Source organism: Neofelis nebulosa, chromosome 14 (genome assembly GCF_028018385.1).
Source record: "Neofelis nebulosa isolate mNeoNeb1 chromosome 14, mNeoNeb1.pri, whole genome shotgun sequence".
Classification (NCBI taxonomy): Eukaryota; Metazoa; Chordata; class Mammalia; order Carnivora; family Felidae; genus Neofelis; species Neofelis nebulosa.
Genome location: NC_080795.1, coordinates 7,934,672 through 7,940,671, shown reverse-complemented (window position 1 = coordinate 7,940,671; position 6,000 = coordinate 7,934,672). Strand labels below are relative to the sequence as shown.

Below are 6,000 nucleotides of genomic sequence, written 5' to 3'. Positions count from 1 at the left end.
CCTGGAGAAACTCAGGTGTAAAAGGTGCTAGGAAGCCCAGAACTCTAGGTTGAGTTTAGGCATCAGTAAGCCAGGTGTGGCCATGTTCAAAATGAGGAAATTTGTTAGCGGGGAAGAAGCTGGCAGGTGCTTTATTTTGATAGAGGTCACATGCAGGTTTCTTTCCAAAACTCCTCTCTACCTATTTTCTCATTAGAAATCAGCCATACACATGAAGGCCACAGCAAACCAGAGGATCCCATTGGGTATCTAGTCCCTGCACCTGTTCTCCCATCTCACTGGTCCTTCTTCCAGAGTGGTGTTGCATGGAAAATGGCAAGAATCTGCATTCATTCTCTGTAAGCCCACTTGAATATATTTTCCAAAATATCATTGAATGTCATTTCTTTTTTTTTTTAAAGTTTTCATTTTTTTACAGAGAGAGCGAGAGGGAGGGAGAGAGAGAGAGTGCATGAGCCAGGGAGGGGCAGAGAGAGAGAGAGAGAGAGAGGGAGAGAGAGAACCCCAAGCAGGCTTCGTGCTGTCAGTGCAGAGCCCAGTTTGGGGGCTCAATGGCACCAACTGTGAGATGACCTTAGCTGAGATCGAGAGTCAGATGCTCAACTGACTGAGCCACCCAGGCGCCCCTGAATATCTGGTTCTGTTTAAAATTATCATGAGAGTCGATCTGTAAATAAAGGCGCTGCCGTTGGCCAAATGTGACTGCATTAAATTGACTTGATACTGAAGTACATATGAGGTGGTGAATCTCATTCGAAACATTTTGGGGATCAGCAGCTCCGAAATATAATACCTTTACCTGTTACGACATTTCCAGGACATTGTTTTATCTGCTGCTTTTTTTTTTTTAAATCAATTGCTGCTTTTGGCACAGACTTCCTCGCTTTCTAATTGCCCTAAATTTCTTTTCTTATTGAAGACATGTTTAACAATTGAATTCGTTAGCTTAGAAATTAACTAGACTTTTGTTTTTTAGCAACTGCCCATCATTGCAGTGCTCCCAAGGAAGTATGAATCCAAACAAATCTGTAAAAATGTTATGTATCTAATTAGGTTCAGTGAAAAGAAAGTGAACTTTCAGACTTGAAAATGGAGGGCTGTTGTAAATTGCTAGAACTGAATTGAGTCACCCCCAAAATTCATATGTTGAAGCCCTAATCCCCGATGTGATGGTCTTTGGAGGTGGGGCTTTGCGGGGGGTAAGTAGGTTTAGATAGGTCATGAGGGTAGGGTCCTCAAGATGGGATTAGTGCCCTTAAAGAAGAGACCTGAGCTTGCTTTCTCTTTCTTACTCTCTAGGACTCAGAAAGAGCCATGGTGAACACAGTGAGAAGGCAGCAGTCTATGCGCCAGGAAGTGGCTTCTTACCAGGAACAGAATCTGCCAACCCCTTGATCTTGGACTTTCCAGCTCCCAGAACTGTAAGAAATAAGTGTCTATTGTTCAAGTCCCCCTAGTCTTCTTTGGTCTAGCAGTCTGAGCTAATGAGGATACAAGTATTCCTAAACAATGATCATATCGGACAGCACTCTGCAATGCCAAGCTTTCTGAACTTCAGGGTAGGGAAAGCTTTCAGTCCACGTAAACACTTTGTTCCTTATTAGCTCAGACCTACATGCCGCCCAGTCTGTTTGTGCTGTCATGAGCCCATCAGCATCCCCCAAACAAGACCAAAGTAAAAACGTGAATCCCAACTTGGCGTTGGAATTCCTTTGTGTTCTATGTGTCTAGCCCTCTGTGAGGCACTAGACACACGATGGTCGGCAAGACCCATATGGTCCCTGATGTTGCACTTACAGGCTTTTGGGGGAGATAACGAGAAAATAGACAATGTGAGAACAAGTGTTCTGAAGGCGGAGGAACCGGATGCAGTGGGTGGTCCAGGAGCTCCTAGGACTGTACAGAGAAGCTGACATTAAAGGTGGTCAGGAGCAGGAAAGGTTACAGGACAGGAAGAGTTCCAGGCAAAGAACTGTTCGAGAAACTGAAATGATTCATTTGTGGCTAGAACACGAGAAATGAACCTGAAAGAGTTACCCTCATCCAGACTCTGCAGGGCCTTCTAAGCCATGGTGGTTTGAAGTTATTTTAAGGGCACGGATGAACCGCTGACGTTTTATGACAAAGATTTGATCATATTTGCATTTTAGAAAGATGGCCCTGGTTTCTCTGTGAAATGGATTGGATCGGAACAAGAAAACAACCAGTGGTACCCGGTCCCTGGAATAATGGTCTAGGGCAGATGATAGAACTGGGCAGACTGGAGAGATTCTTAGAGGGTAGACTCACTTTGGTAACTGAGCAGACGCTGGACAAGGTGAGGAAGAGTGAGAAGTCAAGGAAGACATCTGGATTTCTGACAATTACATTTGGATCAAATAAAGGAAAAACGCTACTCACTGGACCTTTTGAGAAGGTCTGTGGGGACCTTGGGAGAGCCAGACTGAAGTGACCTGAGGAGTTAGTGGGAGATGACGAAACAGGGTTAGGTTGGGAGGGCCATTGTTCATTACGCTACTATTCCCTGAAGCCCACCACTGTCCATTTGCCACATAGTGTGTGGCTGGGGGAGGGTGATGTGGGCAATACCAAAATATCATAATATTGATATTATTGATATCACAATACCAATATTTGGGTATTGTGGGGCAATACCAAAATATCACTTCCGGGCTGCAGGCCAGATGGACATCCAAAATGGGGATTCTGTGGATTGATGATATTTCTCATAATATTCTTCTAGGTTCTGGTGAGGTTGGGACACAGAGATCTTTGACAGCTCTTCACTCCTGGCATTCCAACACCACTGTGTTGGATTGGGGTGGCCCAACTTAGCAACTGCCTACATACCAGAGGCCCCAAATCACTGCTTATTGCCTTGAGTTGAATTGGAAATAAATATATGTCCTGGTTGAACATCTGGTCAACTAATTCTCTTGGCCTGATCCTAGGGAGGATTGGGAAGCAGCATGCTTTCCTCTGGATTCCCAAAGAAATAACACTATCTGCTCAGAGAAATTTGAAAAAGCCCTTAATTGATGAAGAGCCATTTCTGCATCTTATTGTTTAAGTTCTTTTCAAATTTGAATTGGAGTCTCATTGGGGTGCCTGGGCGGTTCAGTCGGTTAAGCGTCTGACTTGATTTCAGCTCAGGTCATGATCTCACAATTGATGGGATTGAGCTCCGTGTTCGGCTCTGCACTGATAGCCTGGAGCCTGCTTGGCATTCTCTTTCTCTCTCTCTCTCTCTCTCTCTCTCTCTCTCTCTCTCTCTGCCCCTCCCTCCCTCAGAATAAATAAACTTAAAAAAAAAAAAAAAAGACTGGAATTGGTATCTCAGTGGGAAGCTCCCAAGGGAAGAAATCCTGGGTAACTTTCTTGGGAAGGAGTCTAGTTATAGCCTCCAACATGGCTCCTTTTTTGCCCCGCCCACTTTCTCTGCCTACTGAGTCCAGAGATTGGGATTGGTCAATCCCACCCCTTCCTCTAACTCACCAGTCCTTACGAGGTTCCTTTATGGCACATGGGTTTCTCCTCCCGCCTGTCAGGAGGCCCCTCCATTCAAGTCCCCTACTCACTAATTCGGTGTGACCCCAGTCCACCGTGTTCACCGTGGTCTTGGCCTTTGCTCTTGATGGAGTGTTGCACGTGTCCCTCTCAGTTTTGATTCTGTTCCCCTGAGGTTGTCATGAACACCCCCTGCCCTTGCCCATGCCTTGGTTCTCCATGGCCAGTCTGTATACTGCTGTGTAGCCTGTGGACTTTCTGGAGAGTTTATGACTGGCATGATTCAAGTCTGATCATATAAGAAGATGGAAAGTAGTCTAAACCGGCTAACTAGAAGTTAAATAAAACCTTGACACATTTTTAAAAAACCCAAGAAAATAAAGTTTATGGTCATTTAAGTTTGGGGGAAAAAACCGAAAGTGGTCCAAACCACCCCTTAGTTTTCTATTTACCTATTATTTATTCATTTCATAAGTGTAGATTGGTGAGGCCGACATATCAGTTAGATGTGTGTTTGAAAGTTCTCCGCAAGATATTTTAAAACTACTTAGAGACGAGGGCTTGGAAGAGGGATAGTTAGCCTGGGGAAACTCAAATAAAAGTCAATTTAGTGGCTGGAGTAAGAAATAAGAGCCAATTTAATAGTTTAAGGTGAGAAATGACACAGATGTGAAGCAGGACAGCTGGGACAGATTGGAGACATTTCGAAGCTATAATCAGCAGGATGAGTGGCAGACTTGTGGGGAGGAGGGTGCGGATTGTCGAAGACAACACTCAGGTCTTTAGCCACTGACGATGTGCCATTTGCGATGGTGCTGAATGAATGAAGAGAAACGAAACGACCACGAGCCTAATTCTTTCCATGTTGAATTTGAGGTGCTTCTGGAAAGATTGAGGAGGGAAAGCTGGTAAACAATCAAAGTGTGGAGGCAGGGAGACAGTTCAAGGCTAAGGATTGACACTCATAATCTATTTAGTTTTTTTTTGTTTTTTTGTTTTTTGCTTATTTTTATGCTCTCAGATATGAAAACTAACCAGTCTGAGGCAGTTTTCAAAGATACGGCACACCATAAAGTTAAAAAAAATTTTTTAAGTTGGGGAATTTTCAGAGTGGTGAACAGAAGTGGAGAACAGTCAGTGGAGAACAGAAATAGAAGTTTCGAAAAACTTAAGGTCCGAGGTATAGACACACACACACACACACACACACACAGGTACCTTTACCTATTGCTAGAGGTAGGCGTCTCCGAGTTTTCTATGACCCACCGCAAAGTGGGAAACATTTGATTCGCAGTATTCCTAGGACAGAAGTGCTATTTGGGGTTATAACTATCCTTGGTACTGAGATTTGAAAGACAATTCTTCTGTGGGTTCTCATAAAGAGGGCATCATGTGATTATAGAGAACAATATTCTTTTTTTAAAAATATATGTATTTATTTATTTTTGAGAGAGACAGAGTGCAAGTGGGGGAGGGGCAGAGAGAGAGAGGGAGACACAGAATCCGAAGCAGGCTCCAGGCTCTGAGCTGTCAGCACGGAGGCAATGTGGGGCTTGAACTCACAGACCGCGAGATCATGACCTGAGCCGAAGTCAGACACTTAACTCACTGAGCCACCTAGGTTCCCCTGTATCAACATTTTTAAAGGAGAACCATACGTCAACAGCTAATTGCATTTGCGTTAATACTGATATCTTGTCATGAATTAAAAAACTTGTGTCTGAATATATTGTCACTTTGTCTTCCCCAGAGGCTGGAGGAAGGAAGCCTGGCATGCAAGGTAAAGGTTTTCCTTGGAAAATTGTTTTGGATACCCACTGACATAGGAAGAATTATTGATGGAAGTCTCAAATGTCTAGGTCTGATCATGTAGCTTAAATACATTAAAAATGTAAATGCGTTAAAGTTGGTGCTGTACCCAAAGAATCATAATTTTGTTTAATGGAACTTCTTAATGAACCCTCCAATTAACCAAATTGTATCCTAGATAATTGAATACATTGCTTGCTACATATATTTAAACATTGGTTAAATTTAGAGGAATGTTTACAACATTAATGATCTGGATGTAGAAATCTCAATCTACTCAGTCAAAGACTAATTAGCCAGAGGGTAGGTTTTCTATAAAGGCTTGACCTAGTTCATGCCAGTAAGATAATTTTATCAGCACATAGAATGTTTCTTTCCAATGTATGAGTAAGAACAAACGGGAGGTGTTCAGGTCACCAAAAATAAATACCAAGTCGTTAAGGTGCAAGTTAATGAGAAGTGGGGCAAAACACATCCCTATTTCACCCACTGGAAAGATTCACCAAACAATACTTGATGGTCTTGATGTTCACAGTAGTTTTGCATAAGTCTCAACAGAGATGGACGTGTTGAGTTTACACAGGGTTACGAAGCCAAAAGGTAAGCCAAGGTCAATAATACTAACAATCTTAAGCAATTCCTGACACGCTTCTCCTGAAGGCAATAAAGACTGGACCAAAATCA

General features: G+C 43.0%; 1 long non-coding RNA gene across 1 annotated transcript; it reads left to right on the top strand.

The window, feature by feature from the left end:
• The first annotated feature begins 219 nt into the window (after nt 1–219).
• On the top strand, nt 220–5,759 carry LOC131494464 (uncharacterized). The gene is made up of 3 exons (XR_009253417.1): nt 220–338; nt 1,300–1,421; nt 5,258–5,759. It is a non-coding gene; the product is annotated as an uncharacterized LOC131494464 (long non-coding RNA).
• The last annotated feature ends 241 nt before the right edge of the window (nt 5,760–6,000 follow it).